Consider the following 7,793-nt stretch of genomic DNA (forward strand, 5'->3'; position numbering starts at 1 on the left):
ATCTAACGTTTGTGGAAAATCTAAAGAAAAGTATTCCAGAAACCTTCATTTCATGAATTTGATAATTTTTCTAATCAAATTATTTCCAAAATCTGAAACCATTTAATGCAGAAGTATACAATCTCCAAAATTCAAGAGTCCAAATAAATTTCCCACAGAAATCTATCATTTTCAAATTATACAAGGAACATTTCACAAAATTATGTTCGGCCCTTCCTGTCACAACCTACTAACACAAAACGACAGTCCTCACTCCAGTTACTATTAATATTCGTAATGATGATACAAATATCAAATCATTCACATTCACGACAAAGAAAGCAAAGTTATTAAATAAAGCTAACAAAATCTAAACATTATATTACCGACATGTGAGCGTCAAAATAATGCGGTTTTTATTCTTCGAATCCTGGGTTCGTTCACTACGCGGGGCATAAAACTATTAAAATCAGTTGTACCAGTAATGTGCCAGTATTTAGGGCAATACTGAAAACTTATCGTTTTTCAAGAATTTAAAGGTCGTCACCACTTAATAATCTAGGCAAAATAAAAAAAAAAATAAAAAAAATAACCCTTTACATAACTTGCATAAAAAAACCACATTAATATAACATAAAATGACGGGTTCCCACTTAGGAAAGGGACTAAGGTTTATTTCTTTTTATTAACCTTACCTGATCTGGTGACTTGCTTTGTAATGACATTTACAACTGTAAATGGAATATTACGGAAAAGTGTAAGGATTATCGTTAATGTCGGAAATTTATGATATCAGTGTCTAAACGTGTACCACTTGAAGATTAATTTCAATAATGATAATTCATACATGAACAGTGACAAAAAGTATACGAAAATATATATTACGCACCATTTCTGATTACCATGGCAAAATGGACAATAAATGTTTGCATAACTTACGTACAATTTATAGGAATACTGGAAAATATGATAATCGAAAAAAAGAACATATCGAAACTCTCCGGAATTATTGCATGAATAACCAACAGGTACACTGATGAAAAAACTGATATAATGAATATTCTGCTGACATCAAAAAACATATCAGTATAGTTTTCAATTGTGATGAACAGACTTATTTACTTTTTACTTTCAAAGCACTTATTTACAGAATACAATTCATCCAACAAATTCTGAAACTCCACGTGCAAACTGATGTAATTTGAGTTAAAGAGGCAGCTGACTAAAATAAAAAAACAATGTGTGTCTTTATTTAACAATAATATATTAAGTATAGTTTTAATAAACAATCGTTGTGGGTAAATACGTGTAGGAAGAAAAACCCATGAGTGATATACGATGATTTTACGAGTTACTCTTTCAACAATAAAGTATTGTTGATAGTTCTCGAGCATATGCATTACGTAATAACATTTACGACAAAACAAAGAAAAAATAAACGAGACCATTTGTAAACCACAAACCTCTGTTATAGCTATGCAATCAACCTAAAGCCCAATGTTTCTTATCCATACCTGGATTGCTTGCAAAATTAAATTATTTGTTTATTCTCGCGAAATGTATGTTCGACTCAAGAAAAGACGATTAATCGTCATAAGTGAAAAATAAAGTTGAAATTTCAGAATCATTCTTATGCAGTATGGAGACAGCGTGTACAATTAGGTACCTATGGCTTCTCTACCGCTTGCCAAGATCTAAAATTTCGACCTAAGAGTTTCTTTCAAGTTTCCTATAAAGATATTACCTAGTACAGCCGAGAACTTTGACAGAAACGCAAAACTGTCTGTCATTAATTTAAAACAGAATATTAAAAAAAATATATAAGAATCAGGTATCCGACTTTTCACCAGTGAATGTCCCCAGTGAAGATAAGATAGTGTTAAACTATATAGATAATAGGTCATCCATTGTTTGGTAAAGTAACACTAATTCAACAACACTTATCAAAGCTTTACTGCAATAATATTTTAGATATACTTTATATAAGCAAACTTTTGAGAGAAAAAAAAACATTTTACCTGTATGGGAAAATGAAATATAGAAATCCATTATAACCAACTAACATTTCAAAACTTCGTATTTCACATGGATTTCATATACGAAAATTTGTACATATCGTTTGAGATTGAAATGTAAATGAGGTATATAAAAGGTCACTAGTAGATTATAATAATCAATATTCTTTCCAACTTTTGTAATTGAATAAAACTTTGATAGCTAAGTTTTCCAACTTTTGCTTATAAAACTTTTCTTCTCAAAGGGACTGCTCTTCCAGAACTCTGTAAAGCTGTCGGTAAATGAATAATAATAATAAATAAAATGAAGCCATCTCATCAACCGTATTATTAACAAGATTCTTCAAATCCCCATTTTCTATTTGGTAATATTTCCTAATAGTTAGGTTGGGAGATTGTTTTAGTGATAAACTCTTTAAAATGTGAGAATAACACTACTTGTAGTGATAATACCTGGTTAACAAATTTGTAGAATCAATATGATTAAACCCTTTCGATATACCTACAAAGGTTATTCTTTTTATCTTTGAACAATCATTAGCGGAAAGTCACCCAACCTTAACCCTTAAAAAAAACTTCACAATACGTAATTTTAATAGCTAGATAATCATAGCACCACATGATAAGGTTTATAAATGGAGTGTAAAATTGCTGTGTTCTATCAACAGTGGAGCTTCTAATGCCTTATTATCAATTAAATGAGTTCTCGTATCATATAAAGTAATTTTTCCACTCCCTTAATGAGTCACGAAGGCTTCATTGTGCAAACTTTTTTCTAACAAATTTAATGAAGGGCAGTTTCATTCGAGTGATATTATTTTTCTTACTTTTAACTAACATTCTGCAATATTTACACAGTTAATCAAGAGCTAATAATTATGACAATGATTATAGTTCAAAAAGGAAAATAATTAATCCACTAATAATTGCAAGGACTTTTGCGTCTATGTAGAGGAATACTGATGAATCATAGGACCCGAATGAATTGCAAATTATACAGGTATAGGATACATTACAACTTTAATACGGCATTTCATTCCATTACCTTCAAACTTAAAGATATCAGTACACAGACACATCTGTCCAAGTTGTCTAAGTCTACTTTATATTAGTGAGAGAGTAAAACATAAATAGTAAAATAAAGTAATATCTTCACTGTTTTTGCATTTTCATGAGGTATTGGATTGGATTAACGATTTGGTATTATAAGACCAGGGTCTAGGTCAAGGAGTCCATTTAGCTCCCATGTGCAACTGGGGGGTTGACAATTCTCCTTTTGCTATATAGTGTTAAATTTACGATGTTGGACAACAAGATGAAAAAAAGAAATAAAAAGGGAATGGAAGTATAGAAAGCTAAAAAGTGAGTGAAGCCAAGAGCCGAAAGGACTCTGGAAATGCACCGCAAGAGGTGAACTAACGGCACTACCAGCTAATGGAATCATAAGTTATAAAGCGAACATGCCATATGATTGAGTAATCTCATGAAGCTTGACCTACTCTTGGTGTTCCAAAACACATTTTTACCCTAACTCTTAAAAATATATCAAATTTTACTAGTATATATATTTCTGTTTCAAACAAGAAGTGTATTTTCTTCTCCTATGAAAATACTTTACACAGTTCCATTACAGGTTGCCTTCTTGATTGCACTGAACCCCTTTGCTGAGACATGTATACGCAGTTATCATTCTAGTTTTAATATCATATTTCCCATGTGTAGCCATAAAAGCGTCTCACACTCTGGAAGATGATACCGAAAGGAAAATCCTCCAATCTAAAACCAATGGCAAGAAGAAACGGCTTAAATTACAGATGTATAAATTGCTAGAAGCCTCATTTTCGGTGAAGAGATTAGGCCAGTAACATGTTGAATAATTAAATGTGGTACTTAATCGGATTGCGTCCATCCCCTGAGTCATGTAATTACAGGCAATACAGGTACTCTTGTATATCTCGCTTATTAATCAAAGAGCAAAACCTTCTAAAAAAAATCAGGTACATAATAAAGATTACTTACTGCATGTACGGCCAAATCAACAGAATTCTACTTTTACATTTTATAGGATGACATTAAAATGTGGAAAACAGTTTCCAATACTAATTTGCCTTTAATTGCACTATTAATCTCAGGTGGGCATATTACTAAAGACTTTCATGAAAGTAAAGCGTTTTCCCTTTTATTTTATCAACACAAGTGATTAGGAGTAGCCTAGTGTATAATCAGAATTCTCTTACGACTATTTCAAAACAAAATCCTCAAAAATCATATTGGTTTTATATTTCACCGAAAGGCTTTCCGAATTTCAACTAAACAAGAGGAAGAGAAATAAGACAAAATAGTGTGCCAGATTGTACCCTTAAGCAAGAGAACTCTAACCCAAGACAGTGGAAGACCATGGTATAGGGGCTATGACACTACCCAAGGCTAGAGAACAATGGTTTTATTTTGGGTGACCTTCTTCTAGAAGAGCTGCTTACCATAGCTCTAGTGTCTCGTCTACCCTTACCAAGAGGAAAGTTGCCACTGAACAATTGTAGTGCAGTAGTTAACCCCTTGAAAGAAGAATAATTGTTTGGTAACCTCAGTGTTGTCAGATGTATGAGGACAGACGAGACTATATAAAGATTAAGCCAGACTATTCGGTGTATATGTAGGCAAGGGGAAAATGAACCGTAATCAGAGAGAAGGATCCAATGTAGTACTGCCTGGCCAGTAAAAATACCCCATATATATATATATATATATATATATATATATATATATATATATATATATATATGTGTGTATATATATATGTGTATATATATATATACATATATATATACATACATAACATATATATATATATATATATATATATATATATATATATATATATACATAACATATATATATATATTATATATATATATATATATATATATATATATATATATATATATATATATATATATATATATATATATATATATATATATATATATATATATATAAGAATTTCTACAAGCATAAAATCATTATTTCTAAAGGTTCTAGCAACTGACATATCAGCGGTAAATGAAGCTGGGCAAGGGAAGAACTTGTTAAGAAAAAAACATTTGTTGCAGTGAAATTCATTGTTCTAAACACCAGTATATAAGCAAACTTTTAGAAAACATTTGGTAGCAAAGACTTTATTTTCTGCCACAGCCATCAGCTGACGAATTGCAGACAAAGGCTGTGGTAGTAAAAGAAAAAAAAAATAAAGCCTTTCCAGTATCCCACAGATGAAAAGAAAAACGAAAAAGCAAAAAATGGAAAAGAATGCATTAAGAGGAATGGGGACATGGCTTTCATCTAGGAACACACATCGAAATGGCTTTGAGTATTTTATGTCGGTTAACTGTGAGAAAGCACAAAAATTTCCCAAGCATTTTCATAGGCCTTAACTCAAAAGACAAGTGGCTTCCATTTTTTTTTTTTACTCAAATGTATAATTCCTTTCTGAATTTCCTAAAAGCGGCAAAAAATACATTAAATACTTGGCTGAATTTCTGTTGTAAATATAAATATATTTGCAAATTCAGTCTTAACAATAAAATTACCTAAAACCCTTTTTTCAATTTATAAATACAAAGATAAGCAAATCTTTACTGCAATCTTCATTAATCAATGCATAACAAATATTTCATATAACAAACCATGCACCTAACCTTCACTAAATCATGTGATTATAAACATATTCTTTCTTTGTACTTCAAGGACTTTTCTATAAAAAAAAAACAAATAACAACAGTCTCTTACTACCATTACTCGGTTGCAATTTTGCGTGACCCTTTTTTGAAGAAAAATCCATAATATTAACTGCTTCATATACCTACATAGAATGCTTGCCAATAGCCAGCCAAATCAAACTACACGTATTGCACTATGGAGGCTAACTCTTTCTTAAACGCAGCCTGTACTTCTTGTACATTTAAGGTCCTCCTTTCAAAAACCTTTCTCCTAATAATTTCTAATAATGCAATTTCCCCTTATTATGTTATCTTTACTCTGTCATAATTATATAATAATAGCTCCAATTTTTCAAATATTCACATCACCGTTGCTCCACCTTCCTGGTTTTAGTTTACTGCAATAAACTAATTCTATGTTTCCTATGCCTTCAGCTCCTTTTTTACTAAAACTATAAAATCTTCTTCATCTTTTGTACAGTTTTACTTCTTTATACTAGATTAGTACGTACTGGTCAAGTGCAGCAAACATCAATTACTCAAATATTCCTTTCACAGGTAATTTTTCTATTCCATAGCTTTGTATCTAAATTCTTAGGAACTGTGTGGGTACCCATAAGAAGCTACTAGATAATTATATCCATAACAATTAATACAAAAATTGGACATCTGCAGGTAAACTTCCAAAATAATACACACTATTTCTGAGATTAGCATCTATATTGACCTTTAATTCTACGCCTCCATAAAACTTTAAAGCGTTTTACTGTACATACGCTAAAACTTTCGAGAATATTTTCGATAACTATCTACTGCATGGTTTCAAGTTTCTTCAGTGTGTGTATGTGTATATATATATATATATATATATATATATATATATATATATAAAATATATATATATATATATAAGATATATATATATATATATATATATATATATGATATATAGAACATATATATAATTAATATATATATATATATATATATATATATATATATATATATATATATATATATATATATACATATATATATGTACACACAAACACTTTTCTCTTACTTTCTGGTAACAAAATATTTACCTTGACTAACAAGAAAATCACATTCAGCGTTTGTTTTTTATTATTTCTATTTTACATATATGACGTTACGCTCGAGTAGACAATAAAAAAAGACTAAATTAAAATTAATATATTCTCTTTCAAATCATTGTATATTTAAAAAAAAAAAAAAAAACAGCAATGCATAATCCATTACAAAACCATTTCCTTTATAAAATATCAAATTAATACATTAAATCAGAGTATAAGAAATACATGGACGATGTTTTGCATGATTGAATAAGTAAAATTCTAATTTGCATGAAAAAATTTCTGTCAAGTATATGTAATCACTTAATATTACTCATTTTCCATATTACTTGTTTTAGTTAAGTTTGAGTGATATTGTTATTTTTCCCTTTTACCAATAAACTAGGAAAATTATACCCTGATCTTGTACATATTTTTTGCGGATATAACCGAGTTGTATTATTATTATTATTATTATTCAGTCACAAAGGAAATTGTTTATGATAAGCTTAAATGAATGCAATCTCCACAGAAGTAAGGCTTTAGTAAGAAAATTTAAGAGGGAGACGATCGCCTACAGTTAGGCTGCCCAAAGGTAATAAAAGTTTATCATATTCCTTTATTTATAAATAATCGCATGCTACCACCACTACTGACATCCTTCTAAAAATCTAAATATAAAAAATCTAAATATTATGCCTAAGGCATCATTCATATTGCTTGTGTTTACTCAAAAGTACTAAAATAATCATAGCCTATTTCAGAACAAGTAAATATCAAAACATGATTTTTACTGAAGTATATAGTACATTAAAATTATTCTAAATGTCACCATCGTTATCATCATTATGGCTTCTGCCCTTGAACTTTTACCCGATAACAAGTAAGTTCTCTTATGAAATAAACTGAACTTTTACCCGATAACAAGTTCTCTTATGAAATAAACTGAACTTTTACCCGATAACAAGTTCTCTTATGAAATAAACTGAACTTTTACCCGATAACAAGTT

Source organism: Palaemon carinicauda, chromosome 40 (assembly GCF_036898095.1).
Source record: "Palaemon carinicauda isolate YSFRI2023 chromosome 40, ASM3689809v2, whole genome shotgun sequence".
NCBI classification, from domain to species: Eukaryota; Metazoa; Arthropoda; class Malacostraca; order Decapoda; family Palaemonidae; genus Palaemon; species Palaemon carinicauda.